This window comes from Mixophyes fleayi, chromosome 6 (assembly GCF_038048845.1).
Source record: "Mixophyes fleayi isolate aMixFle1 chromosome 6, aMixFle1.hap1, whole genome shotgun sequence".
NCBI classification, from domain to species: Eukaryota; Metazoa; Chordata; class Amphibia; order Anura; family Limnodynastidae; genus Mixophyes; species Mixophyes fleayi.
The window spans coordinates 129391006-129399310 of NC_134407.1; the positions used below are offsets into that span (position 1 = coordinate 129391006).

The window sequence follows — 8305 nt, forward strand, 5'->3', positions numbered from 1 at the left end:
CCACCCTCCACATCTCTTCCTTCCCATTTCTGGCTTCCTTTATTCTTTCATACCAAAGATATGTGGACCAGGATACAGACATGAATACACCTGTCTAAGCCGTATCATTTGCTGAAGCTCCAGGGCAGGTGCAAATATTGTATGATTATCACAGCCAGCCATAGCAATAACCATTTATGATTGGCTGTATGTGTAAACTACACTAATGCAGAGCACCTTTGTTACTCATGCTCATTCATGTGTTATGCTTTTGAGTGCATGTTTAAACAAATTTATTTCCCCACATACAGAGCCATGTCTCATGAATTACAGGATTTTTACATTTTATTGATGCTCAATAGCAAATATGTATTTTGCAAACAAAAGAAATGGTTATAAACAGCCTTAGTGATATGGTCTGGATGTTAGGCACACAGTACTGGTATTTTGCAATTGCCCATATTTTCACAATGGCAGACCTTTTAAGTGAACACAACTGCAACAAACTCTGAATCAGACCCTATGTGCATAAATATCCCCCAAAAAAAACCCAAACCCTTATTGTGGGATTACCAAACATTATAGCATGTTTTATTATGCCACACAAGTGAAATACTGACATATCACCCGTGTTCCAGGTACTGCAAAACCAGGCTGTGTCCTAAACAGTGCACTGCCTAATGTGTTAGATACAGGGCAAAACATTATAAGACTTGGGCACAGCAACCCCTGCAGGTATGTGGTGTAATTACCTCATCCATAAAATCAGCATTCATCTACAGGATTAGTAAGGTATGTTGCTCAATTTAATGAGACAGGACAATTTATGAATGTCCTCTGAAGGAATTTGATACTACAAATAAAATGGATATGCCTGTAATAGTTATAATACTGTGTAGATCAGTATCTCACATTCCTGCCCACGATATGCAGGTATTCTTAAGTCCCCACTGGAGATTTAAGTTTTCATTTACCCACTTATAAAATGAGCTGTGTAGTTATCTGAAGCCAGATACCAGTCTTAAAATGTTTAAATGACACGACCACTTACCTATAATAGACATTTTCCCTTACAGTGACATGGTCCTTTTTCACACCAAGGCTTTTATTTAGACAGCACCTCAAGAATTCCATCAAATGAATAGTAACTCTTCATTGTCAATGTATCAATTATCACTAGCTCACTGCAGTTAGAACACATTCGTTCCAACCATTACTAATGAACCTGGGCATCTTTCTTACTGACCAAAGAAACATGTCTTGGTTAGTTCAAGCCTTCTGGCTGGTCACTAGGAACAAAGCAGGATTCAGCATCACCAACTTTTTTTTCCGATCTTAATGATTAAAAACCAGATAATATCCACCATGAATTTAGGTGGTTAATAGTTTGTGAAAATAGGGTTTAGCAGTCCTTTGATGCCATGGCATGCTTGCAGGTTCAGTTGTACCAGCTCACCCAAACAGTTTATAGCTGCTAGGACTAGTAATGCCACATACAAATCTTACATTTAACTATTAACCACTACACTCTTCTGGTATGTGTGTTGGGAACAACCCTTAGTGCTTTTAGCAGATGGCTGTTTCCTAGGAAGGTGGGTTGTCAATTTTTATCAGGCCCAACACCCTAAGGAATTCAATCCTGTGTTGAACACGCTACCATGCTGCCTGATAGCTGCCCATCAGAGCATTATCTACTGCTTTAGTATACAAAGCCACATGTATCTCAAGTTACATGCTGCTCAGCATACACCCATATTTGCATAATAATTACAGGCTTGCAGGCTCCACAAGTGCCTTCCATATTGGTAAGTCTTTCCAAAACTTAGTGGTTCAGTTATCAAGAAAGGCATGTTAAATACCTTTCCTACACCAGGTAATACCTAGGCAAGCCTTGTAACCCCAACTGCAGACTCCTTGAAGCTATGTTTAGGCATCAATCTATATGTTCAATTAAACAGTGACCCTTTAACAAATTTAGTATTAGAGCTGCACTTCTAGCCTAATAGAAGTGATCATAATTACTGATAACCAGTCTACACTCAGGTCTGATATAATTTGCTGGTTCATATTAAACGCAAGCAAACATCTACTTGGGAAAAGCCAGTAACACCAGAGGTTTGACTTTACAATAAAGCAGCTCCTACTTCCAGCTGCAAGTACTAGTAATTTGTTCAGAATCTATAAGATAGGAGGGGGGAAATAAACATTGCTCCCATAACATTGGCCTGATGTGACTCCTTATGATCAGGCTACAACCATGGACAATACCAAATGCTGAATCCATCATATGTTCCGTTATTCAGATGCGGTTCTAGAAAGTGCATATCTGCCTGGTACTAACTAGCCAGCTGAGATTAGGCACCATAAATTACAATGGACACAATAAGCCATTCTCTGAAATGTTTATTACATATATACATCAGATGAAGTGACAGCCTCACAATATCCAGAAATTACACATCCTGTGGGGAAAAATAGGAAAGTGTCAGTTACAAGAATACTGATGAGCATGACGCAGTACTAAAATTACACTGCAGTCAACAGTATTGGAAACTCTGAAGAATCTCCCCACCCACAAATATTTTAGTTTTATGCAACATGAGCCTACAGTACAAGTGCACTGTAACCCACAACCAGCTAGTCCCATTTTAGTATGGGCCCCTTAATTCAGTGGGAAGCTGCCAATAATCACATTGCTGATCTGTGTATCAGACAAAACTGGCTTAACAGCATCAGAAGTCAACAGTGTCGATCTGATGGGGAAAAAAATTAGTCATCATGTACAACAGATGGCAGCAAGTAATGGCAGTATTCAACCTTTCCTTTATTTAGAAACTGACTGACATACCTGATATTTCTGGGTGAAAAGCCATGAGGTTGCAGTAACAAGATACAGGTGTGTTGTGTCCTGTAAAGAGAATGTGTTAGCAACAGGCAACACATGCACCTTAATACCAATATAAATGCTGATGTATCAGACAAAACTGGCTTAACAGCATCAAAAATCAACAGTGTCGATCTGATGGGGAAAAAAGTTCAGTCATCACACACATCAGCAAGTTTTAACTAGCGTATTCAACTACAAGTCTCAGCAAGTAAGATGCAACTACTTTGAAATGAGATCTCCGTACATACCTGCAATTGTATGTGTCTGGCTGCTGTACCCATCAGCAGTGCTGCTCAGCAAACTGTTTCCTTAAAACTAAAAAAACACCATTGTATAAATATAACATCTCAAACTCTGTATAACAAATGAATCTACCGATCTGTCAGAAAAAAAAACTGGCTTAGAAGCTTCACAAATCAACAAGGTCGATCTGATGGGGAAAAATGTTCAATCATGCACATCAGCATTGCTAGTAGGACCAGGTTCAGCAGGGGGAAATATTAAAAAACAAAACAAATATAAGCCGATGTGTCAGACAAGTTTGGCTTTTTAGCTTCACAAATCAACATTGCCGATCTGATGGGGAAAAAAGTTCAGTCATCACACACATCAGCAAATCCAAACAGTAGCTTGTTGGACTTTTTTTTGGTCAAGTTGTAATTTTTGTGAGCATGGGGGGAAAAAAATAAATCATACATACCTGCCAATACCAATCCATTCAGCTATCAAAAGTGCTGCTCTGCAGTTGCTACAACAGAAACATTAATGTAAATGTTATGCCTCAAATGACAAAGCCAATGTATCAGAACAAGGTTTGGCATTCACTATTTAAGGACTCCCAAGAGTATTTTAAAAGTACATAAATTGGATCACAATACAAGGATAAGAAACAAGCTGGTGTGTCAGACAAGTTTGGCTTATTAGCTTCACAAATCAACAGGGTCGATCTGATGGGGAAAAAAGTTCAGTCATCACACACATCAGCAATAAAACATTCCCAGCAACATACTAAATCTGGATTGCTGGGCTACAAATCCTAGCATGCAGGGTGTGAAGGTTGTAAAGGTTTAGTTTTAGGATAGGTATTTCAGTACGTACCTGTGATTGTATAAGTTCTCTTACACAGAACCATTCTGAGGAAGATTAGTTACCTATAAATACACAGAAGCACAAGTATTTAAGTCTCAAATTATAACACAAACAAGCAGATATGACAAACCCAACTTGTTAGCATCACAGGCCAATCAAAGTTTATCCAATGGTGGTGGGGGACACTGCAGAAAACACAGGTCATACACAAAGCCCTGAGGGCGTAATAACATGAACATTCGCTGCACAGTGAGTAGGTTACTAGAGAATAGGATTAAGTGGTTAGCAGTCCTGCCTCACAGCACTGGGGTCATGAGTTCAATTCCCAACCATAGCCTTATCTGTATGGAGTTTGTATGTTCTCCCTGTGCTTGCATGGGTTTCCTCCCACACTCCAAAAACATACTGGTAGGTTAATTGGCTGCTATCAAAATTGACCGTAGTGTGCGTGTGTGTGTATGTATGTATGTTAGGGAATTTAAACTGTAAGCTCCAACGGGACAGGGACTGATGTGAACGAGTTCTCTGTACAGCACTGCAGAATCAGTGCCACTATATAAATAAATGGTGATAGAACACCTGGTTCCCCGGAAGAGCACCACACTAGGGGTGTTGACACAAGACAGTTTAGTTGCATACAACAGTTACCAAACTATCACACTGCAGTGAACATATATAGAATAAGAGGTGTGCATGTACATAGCGTGACAATGGTTGACAAGTTTTATGGAGTAAAATATACTCCCTACTGTGAGATTACAATAAGGCACAAAAGCTTTACAAAACCTGTATGAAAAGCACAAAGTCTCAATAGATTGCATTTCCCATATATTACAAATCCAGACATATAAATTGGAATCACTTACCATTGTGTAACAAGCCACTCAACCAGGTATTGAGAGCAGTAACATCAGCCGCTCACATGTTAAACACTCATATACTGGCTTCAGCACCTGTGATAAGAAATACAGTAAAAGGCTCTGTTAACCAAATCTACAGCATAAGCTTTATGACCCATAAGATACCCAATACCCACAAGAACTGTTCCACAACTCATCACCCATAGTGCCCCCACAAGGAGCCACATGTCCCCCCAAGCGCTAACACATTGTAGCAATAGTATAAATCATACGATGCAATACCTACTCGTGGCACGTATTGGCACTGCGGGAAAATACACGATAAATAAAGAGTCTACTAACTAAACAGTGAGGAATACTGACACCAACAGATACCTCATCGCACGCTATAACGTACCTCACAGAAAACACTGCAAACCGCCATATCACAAAACAAGATTGCAACAGATTCACTCCCCAAGGAAAACGCAAGTAAAGAACGAGCGGAAGTCACGCACGGACTTTTATACCCAGTGGTTGACACGCATGCGCACCATTCTCCATGCGCCCGACCAGTCAGAGGCAATCAGACATGCGACAAGGCGCATGTGTAGTGTTTCCCTTGCGCATGCGTGGATTGCGTGCTATAATTGAGAATGCTACCGTATATTGTGCCGTCACGTTATGCGCGCCATTTACGAAGAGCTCCTGGTTTTACGTGGATTTTAGGCCACGTCGGCGTCTTCATTTTACAGTGTAATATGAGGAATAAGGTGCGGGTATCGCTGGAGCGGCGTTAGTTTTGCGATTCCTCAGAGCCTATTCGTAATGTAAAGGGATGCAGAGGTGCCGGAGATAGGATACCAAATATTGCTCTAGATACACGAGAGCCTCTAGGACTCTTGATACTAAACCCTGCACGGTTAAAAAAAAAAAAAAAAACTTACTCTATGCCTTGCTGTCTCCACACACACTGGATCTATGGGAGCGTTGTTATCTTTACTGTGTACATAAATGCGAAACCTGCTCTCATAGGGGCCTATTTAAAACACAACACAAAAAAATGCAAAATAGTTTTTAATCCTTATTGCCTTGATAACGATTGAACTATTTCTCATACAGCAGTGCCGATAAACTGCTGTTTCTGTGATTAAAACAAATACCACATACTCTTTGTAATGCGCTTGTGTCAGGATCTCCTTTCTTTATTCCTCTTTAAAATGCATGTGCGCATGTCCTGAACGAAAATTGAGCCTGTGCACAGGCATCCTCCAGTACAAATTATGTCATGTGACAGAGAGGGATTACATGATCCCTCCGCACATGCGCTGTCGGAGCAGAGCTGGACATAAATGAAGAATGAAGTGAAGTCTTCATTTACAATGATGTACGCCAGCTTTGTTTTTTTCGGAACTTGTTAGATTGCGTTACGAAGCAGTCGCCATACTATTTTATGATGCATGCTCATTAAAACAAAATAGAATGCAAAGCAGCAGATATCCACAATATCTGCTGCGATGCAACATTGATAAATTTGAGGAATACTCCAAATTGCATCAGAATGACGGTAAGTATAGTTAAATTACACTACTTGATAAATAGGCCTGATAGGATCTTTGCTTTAGATACAAGATACTACCCAATGCTTTAGGTAAACAATTCCAATAATACACACACAAAATAAGGTTTTAGACGCAAGGAATCCTTCCTATAGATACACAAGAACCGTGCTTTAGCTACAGGATTATAAAATCACTAGCTATGTAACGATCCTGCTCTAGATATATTAATCTCTGTTCTAGAGTTATTAATGTTCTGTTCTAGATCCACAATAATAAACCCTGTTCTATATACATGGAATAATAACTCCTGCTCTAGATATAAAAATAATAGTCTCTGCTATTGATATCAAGCCCTGATTTGGATAAATGGGAACCATGTTCTACAGATATGATTATGCTCTAGATAAATAGGAATCCTGCTTTAGATACACAATAATTAGCCCTGCTCTAAATTCAGGATAAGCCTTGCTCTGGTTGCACTGGAATCCTGTTCTAAAAACACAATATAGTCTGCTCAAGATATATTGGAGCCCTGCCCTAGACATACAATAATAAACCCTGATATACAGGTACCTTGCAATAAAGTCATGATAATCTTGCTCTAGCCCTGCTCAAGATTCATAATCATAGTCTTTGCTCTAGATCAGTGTTTCTTAACTCCAATCCTCAAATCTTATGTTATTTATGTACCGCATCTCTACTAGTGTACATGTAGCGTTCATTGTATCATTCACAAGAGTCTGCAGCAAGCCATGTGTGTGCTATATAAATTTTTGTCAGGGTCACAAAAATAAATATATACTTATAAAATAGTTTATTTAAGTTGTCTTCCAGAGAGGTACCGATAAGACACACCTTGGGGTCAAAAAAAGAGTCTAGAATCCGTACAACACCCCACACTTCCACAACATATAACAAAATGTGCTATCACTGGAACCATATTTCGGTCAGTTCGAATTATTTCTGCTACCCATTTCAAGTAGAGAAGCTGGAAATTAAAACAACATTTTTAGTGTTCTCATATGTATTTAATTGGTTTGCAGTGGAATAAAGCAAAAAGCAGAAAAATGCACATAGCTTAGTCCACACAGAAATCTTTCAACTGGCAATTTTTTTTGACATCTTTTAGTAGTATTTTATAATATTTTAAGTGATTCTCCTTCACTTTGGAAATTAACTCAACTGTGGTGAGCAGCAGGTGCCTGTAGATATACTGGTAAATTCAGACAGTGAGCGACAGACATTCTTCATCCCCCTCTAAAGCATAATACAACATGTAACATGGTTATGTAAATATAACATTGAAACAATAAATTATGTAACAGTGATAAGCTTGCCTGTAGTTTCTACATGACAGTGTCTTGAAATCTAGGCTTGGGTACCCCCAGATCTGGTCAGAATGAGAACTACACTCTGCACTCATTGTCAGGGTTTGGTGGGTCATGTGAGGGCTCCCAATCATGTTGTACAGAAACTGTTTGACCTTTCTGCACTGGAGGTGTCTTAAATTCCTTGATGGTGTTTTCACCTCTGGTGAGTGTGTTGCAGGCACCTGGAGAAGGTGTCACCTGTTTCTCTCAAACGTATTGTCCTCAGTCTGCACCATGTAACTGTTTGGCTAATATTATAGGACAGTCCACACAGCCAGTCAATCATATCTGCATGCGCTCAGTCTGGCTTTGGAGGAGAGATGCCAGTATACGACTTAGTGATGTTATACTAAAGCTAATCATTATTTATCTAATATAGTAAAAAAATACATTCAGTTGATAGACTAGTCTCTCAGATATCATTAAATAAAAACTTTATCAATCATACTTTAAAGTCTATACAGCTATACAAATTCTACCCAGTAGCTGGAGGCAGACACAAATTAGCACAAAAACCAAGAGAAGAGTGGCTCTAAAGTTTATAGAGGTGTCATCTGCTAATTCGTAGTCTGTTCCATG

The 8305-nt window shown here is 39.2% G+C and overlaps 1 long non-coding RNA gene and 5 other non-coding genes across 6 annotated transcripts; all 6 read right to left on the reverse strand.

Moving 5' to 3' along the window:
• Window positions 1-2366: 2366 nt before the first annotated feature.
• On the reverse strand, window positions 2367-5319 carry LOC142160394 (uncharacterized). The gene is made up of 7 exons (XR_012693199.1): window positions 5213-5319; window positions 4822-4908; window positions 3965-4017; window positions 3567-3614; window positions 3115-3181; window positions 2828-2887; window positions 2367-2441 (listed from the first exon to the last, which is right to left on the reverse strand). It is a non-coding gene; the product is annotated as an uncharacterized LOC142160394 (long non-coding RNA).
• On the reverse strand, window positions 2679-2770 carry LOC142095538 (small nucleolar SNORD12/SNORD106). Its single transcript, XR_012677802.1, has one exon. It is a non-coding gene; the product is annotated as a small nucleolar SNORD12/SNORD106 (small nucleolar RNA).
• Window positions 2945-3036, reverse strand: LOC142095535 (small nucleolar SNORD12/SNORD106). The gene has a single exon (XR_012677799.1). It is a non-coding gene; the product is annotated as a small nucleolar SNORD12/SNORD106 (small nucleolar RNA).
• On the reverse strand, window positions 3240-3331 carry LOC142095539 (small nucleolar SNORD12/SNORD106). The gene has a single exon (XR_012677803.1). It is a non-coding gene; the product is annotated as a small nucleolar SNORD12/SNORD106 (small nucleolar RNA).
• Window positions 3389-3480, reverse strand: LOC142095537 (small nucleolar SNORD12/SNORD106). The gene has a single exon (XR_012677801.1). It is a non-coding gene; the product is annotated as a small nucleolar SNORD12/SNORD106 (small nucleolar RNA).
• Window positions 3760-3851, reverse strand: LOC142095536 (small nucleolar SNORD12/SNORD106). Its single transcript, XR_012677800.1, has one exon. It is a non-coding gene; the product is annotated as a small nucleolar SNORD12/SNORD106 (small nucleolar RNA).
• Window positions 5320-8305: the final 2986 nt, after the last annotated feature.